At 42.1% G+C, this 6,702-nt stretch overlaps 1 protein-coding gene across 3 annotated transcripts in view; it reads right to left on the reverse strand.

Annotated features, from left to right (window-relative positions):
* Window positions 1-6,702, reverse strand: part of RCAN3 (RCAN family member 3) — a 38,120-nt gene extending 31,418 nt beyond the window's left edge. For all 3 annotated transcript variants that reach the window (XR_013337980.1, XM_077775631.1, XM_077775632.1), the window contains exon 1: window positions 6,635-6,702. The gene's annotated coding sequence lies outside the window, so the exon portion shown is untranslated. The remainder of the gene's footprint in view (window positions 1-6,634) is intronic.

Consider the following 6,702-nt stretch of genomic DNA (forward strand, 5'->3'; position numbering starts at 1 on the left):
GGGGGATGAGCAGTACGAAATGAGATACTATCAATATGTACACTAGTTTACAAACAGTCGGAAGGAAAATGTGGACCAGAACTGCCTTCACATATTTGTTTTGGGTTTTAGGTCTACAACAGTGGAAGCGGCACAGCAGAATGAAACCCACGCGGATTCACTCACCATCTGCACTGTGAAATATGGTCTGTGATGAGATGACTTCACCTTTCTTAACTAATTTGTTCTTTCTGAATATACTCTCAAAGAATCAAGTTTCACAGAACCGAAAGTTCTATACAAAGGAAGTCACTGTTAATGTTAGGAATATTTACGAAAGGTGAAATCTGACACAGACAACGATGAAAGAGATGACCTTTTTCTGAACATTTATAAATTAATCATTTTAATCCTAAGGACAGGAAGTTGTTAGTATCCCTCTGTTAAATAACGGAACAGTGTCTGTCTTCTATGGACTTTACATACCTGTGTTTCTTCTGTGAATGGCAGCCGCCNGATATAAATAAAAAAACATTAAAAAAAAAATACCAATCAGGCACAGAGAAATCAAGTGATCATGACTGTTACTAGCTTATAATCACTTCATTTGTGATTTTCCGCTTTATTTCAAAGAATACAATACTGCAAATATATTGCTTATAGAGAGTACCTGACAGATGTTAATTATAGGCTTAAAACAGCAGAGGGTTTGTTTGGTTTTTTTCCCCCATTATTCTACTACACTAATCAGGAAACACTAATTCCCAAAAAGTAAAGTCCTTACTCATTTTTATAAACATCTTCTGAATGCCCATCGCACGCCAGGTATTATCAGGCACATCAGACGGGTGAGAAGTAGTTCCCAGCCTCCAGGTGCTCCCGCCAAAGCAAGAATTTCTTCTCCTCAACTCTGCTAACCACTCCTAAGGGATCTTGTCCCATTAGTTCCTGCCCTTTCAGTTTCTCCATCTGTCCCTTTTCTTCAGCAAACACACCTAGACAAGACTCCCCACCCCCACCCCCCCAATCTTAAAGAAATCTCCCTTGGGAATTCTACCTTTCCCCTCCATCTACCTCTCCGCCTCTCCTTCACCTTTCCTACCAATTCCCTGGCAGAGGTAAGCTCTTCTGCTGTCTTCTGTTCCTCGACCGCACGTGCTCAAGAATTCAGTGGCTCTGGGCCTCTGCCACTACCTGTGGCTGAAACCGCCCTCGCGTGCCTGTCACTGCAGCACCAGACACTGCCGCCCACCCATTCACTCGGCATTCAATGTGCCTCTGCTTTCCAGGTGGGGTCTCGGTCCTCCCTGGCACTCCTTCCTAAACCGTCTGTCACTGGCTCCTCTTTTCTCCACTCACCCTCTACAAGTTCATCTCGCTGAGGATTCCCCCCTCCTCCTCCTCCTCCTCCTCCTCCTCCTCCTCTTCTTGGGTGGTTTCATCAATCAGGCCTTTAACCACTTAACCACCAGTGTTTCTGAGCTGTTTCCTGCTTACCCACGGCTCACGCACACAACACGGGGCCATCAATACTGCCTCTCATTTTCCTTGGTGAGCCGGGAAGGGTGTCACAAGAGGAGGAGCAGAATCTTGGGCGATGAAGGGGGAGGGGGCGGTGTTGAAAAGTACACAATCCCAAGAGATTCTAGTCCACCTCTAGGTCTTTCCTGCCTATGCGCCCTGAAAATCACCCATCCATAGGATCCCTGTATCCAGACTCAACCTCTCCATCCTGAGGTCCAGATTTGTATTTTTAGCTTCCTGTCACACGTCTACCGATATGGCCCACAGGCACTACAATTGTTTTCATCTTCATACCTTTAATTAGATTATTGTGCTGGAAGTCTCCAATCTGGAAATGGGCCAGGTTGGGGGGGGTGGGGGAATGGTACCTCACTAAGGCTTTCTTTGTAATCCTTTTCTTCAAGACTAAGCTGTCAGAGTTCGTAATTCTCTGAGTACTCTGTTTATTTTTCTGTTATATACTTATCTGAGGACTGTTTGTTTCCAAATCAGTCCCAGCCACCAGACCGTGAGTGCCTTTGAACCCTGGTCTCTCGCACGGTTTCTGGCTAACAGTATATGCTTACTAAGAAATTGCTGAATGAAAGCGGATAGCACTGATAAGGCAGTACAAAGGAAAATTTAATTCTATGTGAGATTAGAGACAGCGACCCCGTAGATGTTATGGAGAGACTTAAACAGAATTTCAGCAGAAAAATGATGGGGTGCGTTCCAGGCAAAGCCTGAACAGTTCACGGACAAAGGCAGGACGGATCATCACCAACAAAGATCTGATGTGGCCAGAGGGGACTGTATTTGGTGGGATGGCGGGAGACCAAGTTAGAAAGGCTGGCATGGGTCTCCAAGCTGCCTTTAAAAGTAGGGTACAGAGTCCTGATTCAAAAACCAGTCAACATCAGCATGCCACTGAAGGTTTTTAGGCAAGGAAATGATATATTAACCCAATTTAACTTTCAATATCACTAAAAGTAGACTGTCTTTATGTCTTATCTCTTAGAGGTGCTAATGTTTTTAATGTCATCCCACCTCCAACCCATTACAAAGAGGTGAGGAAAACACTGTGCATGGGTTTTTAGAGATGGGCAAATTGGGGAGCTCTCAACGGCCAGATTTTGAAATATGAGAAAATCAAGTCATTTTTGATAAGATTTTTTTGTTTGTTTCAAGTTCCTTCCTCCAACCCCTAAAAAGGAAAAAAAGGAAAAAAAGAAAAATCAGAGCACAGGAAACAATCCCTCACTTAACTTAAAAAAAAATTTCTTAGAATGTTACACCTTCATTTCCTGTTATCTACCTTCACTTTGGGGTAACTTCTTCTTTTGCCATAATTTCAAACAGAAAAGAATAGTACAACGAATTTCTAAATGCTTTTTACCTAGAGTTACCAATACATTTTTGCCCATTTTTAAAATCATTGTTTCTATACACTTTTTCCCCTGAACCGCTCAGAGGAAGACATGTGTGCCGTCTTTACTCCCAAAACGTTCTTCAGCGACAGAACAAGATCAGTTTCTTACACGAGCCACAGTACAGTGATCAAAGCCAGGACATTTAACATTGACATAATCCTGTCATCTAAATCAGTGTCTACCTCCAAACTTAATCAGTTACCCCAGTAATGTCCTTATGATATTTTTCTCTTCAAATGTTTTAGGTTATTGTTAAATAATCTGCCTTTTGTCCCAAGATATTGCAATAGTCTTTATAGTACTGCTAGGTTTTCTTCACTTATGCAGTACTGTGTCTTTGATACACTTTAAAAGGATGGATTGATGAAATATCACAGTAACTACCAACAAGCCTGAACAGTCTTTAAGTATATCCTGAGAAGATTCAGTCTTCATAATCAATTTTCTAGACTGAAACTCTGGCTCCTCAGTACTCTTTATTAGGCAAATTACTTTGCCTCCCTTCCCATTTCCTCAACTGTAAAACAGAATTATAAAATAATAACCCTTACCCAATAAGGATGTCAGGAGGACTAAATGCTAAGTGCTCAGAACAATGCTTTGCATATAGTTAGTGCTTGATAATGATTTTTACATGGGCACAATCTACATCAATGAATTGTTGGGTTGAGAAGACGCCAATAATGTCAGAACCGTCAGCGGAACAGGTATTCAAACAATAAAATGAGAAATGTACATGCCCAAATAACCTAATTCCAAGCCATTAAAAGGCTACAAAAATAAAATAAACACTTTGTATCATTTTAAGAAAACTGTTCAGTGGCTGACCTAGCAATGAAACCAGCTCGGAGCAACCACTGGAAGTAGTACTATGGCTCCAGGAAGAAAACCTTTACATTTTTAAAAACGGTTGAAGAAAACCTTTAAAGATTTAAAAACAGTTGACTGAAAAAAGGCCATGGTGCCTTTTTTCTGAGCTTCATGGAATCTCATGTTGTAATTCAACACACACAGTATTAGAGATACTATCTTTCAGATGATGCCTTTCTTGCTGAAGGCGAACCATGAGCTTTTTTTGGATATAGCTTAAGTCAACATCTTCAACCATTTAGTAATTTTCTGACATCATAAAATGCAGTTCGATCTGAACAGAAAGAGAGCGATGATCAAAATCAACTAGTGGAAATGGCAATCGTGGCAAGGCTGCAAAGAAATCATCTTATAAGGTAACTCAGCTTAACAAGCAGCTTGATTTTATTAAAGCGAAGAAAAAAATGACCAGAGTCCATTGTTTCTATGCTGTTACTACCGGAGCAGTTGCTAACTCTGGCCCCTCTAACTATTACAAGACTAAGCTGTCCCTAAGTTTACTGAACCAGGGAAACACCGACTGGTTTAACATCCTCCCGCTTCTGTAAGCGAAGGTCTGTGCTAATCAGGGTTTAGCATCATCTCGGTGCAACTGTAGCTGTGGCTGGCTTCTGGCGAATTGTTTCTTCATGGAAACATCAAATGGGTGGAAAACTCCAAGTAGCATGACCATCTGCTCTTCTCCCAGCCTCGTGTCAAAAGGAACCCATCAAGGCAAAACGGCAGGCGTGTGCCTTCGACTTGGCCGTTTTAAGTTTTGATCAGGAAAAGGTGAATTCAGCCTCTTCCAGGATTTTTTTGAAAAAATTAAGTTTTCAAAATGGTATGCTTCTCAACTTGTTGACTCTTTAAAAGAGCTTAGCTAGATTCACTTTATGATCTTTTGATGTACTCACAATGCTACCAAATGATACAGGAAGCAGACGAGTTACTCTCTCTCCGGCTTTCTGCATGCCCTGCTCAATAACCTGGGAGGAAGTCACTTGGCTTTTTATTTGTTCTCCCATATATAAAATAAGGAAAATACTCACAGATGTTGCTAAACTACTAAATTCTTTTTAAAAGACTTCTAAATTAGAATTCAGACTAGATTTCTTTAAAAAAAAAAAAACCCTCAGCATTGTTGATATAGGGGTTCTGAATAGCTATCATGTAAGCCTCTAACGTCTATTCTCTCCTCATGTACCACTTAGAGGTAGACTTTTACTGCTTTTTAATAGTTGCGGCGAAAGAAAAAAATGGTGTGGAAGTAAATCAAGTAGGTGAAAATTCGGTTTTTGTATTTTTTCTGTTTCAATGACCTATATACTCCCCTTTCACGGATAATTTAGAATTGGTTCTATTATAATTATTAAGGTTCAGGGCTCCACTGGGAAAAGAGGGATTTCTTAGTGTGCGAAAGAGAATAGAAAAAACAACAAATATCAACTATCAGAACATATGGAAATAATAGGTTTTAAAGGCTTATTGAAGTTGAGATATCAAAGGCTGATGCTATTTGCTTTGCTGTATATAATGCACTTTCCCTCACTGTATAACCTCTGCATTCTAGACAGATCTGCTGTCTGCCCCGCACATTTTGTGGGTTTTTTTGGGGTCTAAACAACAATGGCATTCAACTTTAGAGCTTCCATTATTTCACAGGCTTCAGCCTAATGGATTTCCAAATGACACTATTTTTTTTCCATGGTGTTCTGCTAAACTCCTTCAACCAACAAATGCTCCGGCACCATACAAAATGTGTTCTCATTTGTAATCCTTGACATCTACATATTTAAAAGCTTTACAGATGTACAATAATGGGAAAAATCTTGTTTTCCCTGAAAGTTACTGAACTCTCTTCCGCAGCTAGGAAAGAAAAGATCTGCCACAGCAGTGAAATGGAAAGCTGATGGCATGACTAAAGAAGGGGCGTAGTCTTCAAGCCTTTCACGGTCTTCCTCCATCAAAAGTCCTCAATACCAACATTAAGTGCCTGCCAAAAAGTACAAATTTGTGTGATGCACAAAAATCTATACCCTGAGTCGCAATGTTGCGTTTTTATAATTTAATAAATTGAAAGAGCTAATGAAATGGTCTTCAATTACTGTAAATCATATGCCATCACAGCTGCAAATAAATCCGTTACTTCTCTTACCAAACAGTACATCCATAAAATGCAGAGAATTCTATGCAAAGTGCAAATAAGCATGGTGTGCTAGGTAATTTTCTATACGGGAGAGAGTATTTCTGCGTTTGAGCACTACACTAAAACATCACTTTAATGAATCGTAGCTTGTAACTGAAACACGGATCTGAATAGCTCCCTACACTAGCCTCCTAATCCCTGAAAGAGAGGATCGGATTTTGCACGGAATCTGGAAGCAACCCGGCAACAACAGACCACTATCCCTCTCCAGGTCCAGACAACAGATGGAAGCCGGCAGACAAGTTTCAAGAAGTTAACGAATAAGGAAAGCGACGGCTATTCGTGCATCAAGGGGGTGGTGAGGGGCTTCGAACCCCCTGCCGTCCCTGTTTTAGCGAGGGCACCCTTCCTGCCTTCAGGAGCAGCACGAGCCTGTCAACTATTCAAAAAAGTCAAAGTGTTGGGAGAGAAAACTGCCCGTGGACAGGAGAGAACAATTGTTTGTTTTGTTTTCCAAGACATCACCCTATGGGGCGGCGCGAGGGCTGGACCCTGGACGCGCAGCATCTCTGGGGTCTCGGACGTGGAACGGCCACCTCTCTCGGGCGTCTGCGGACTCTTTCTTTAACTTTCCGCACCCCGCACCCTCCACCCTGCCCAGGGCTGGTTGCACAACCTCCTGGGAGAGGCCGGGCGCCGGCCCCACCCGGCGAAGGGAACTCACCTGCGCGCTTGGCCACTGCAGAAGGAGGGCAGGCGGGCAGGCGGGAGGCCGGGGCGGCCCGACGGCCT

This window comes from Crocuta crocuta, unplaced genomic scaffold (genome assembly GCF_008692635.1).
Source record: "Crocuta crocuta isolate KB4526 unplaced genomic scaffold, BGI_CrCroc_1.0 scaffold127, whole genome shotgun sequence".
NCBI lineage: Eukaryota > Metazoa > Chordata > Mammalia > Carnivora > Hyaenidae > Crocuta > Crocuta crocuta.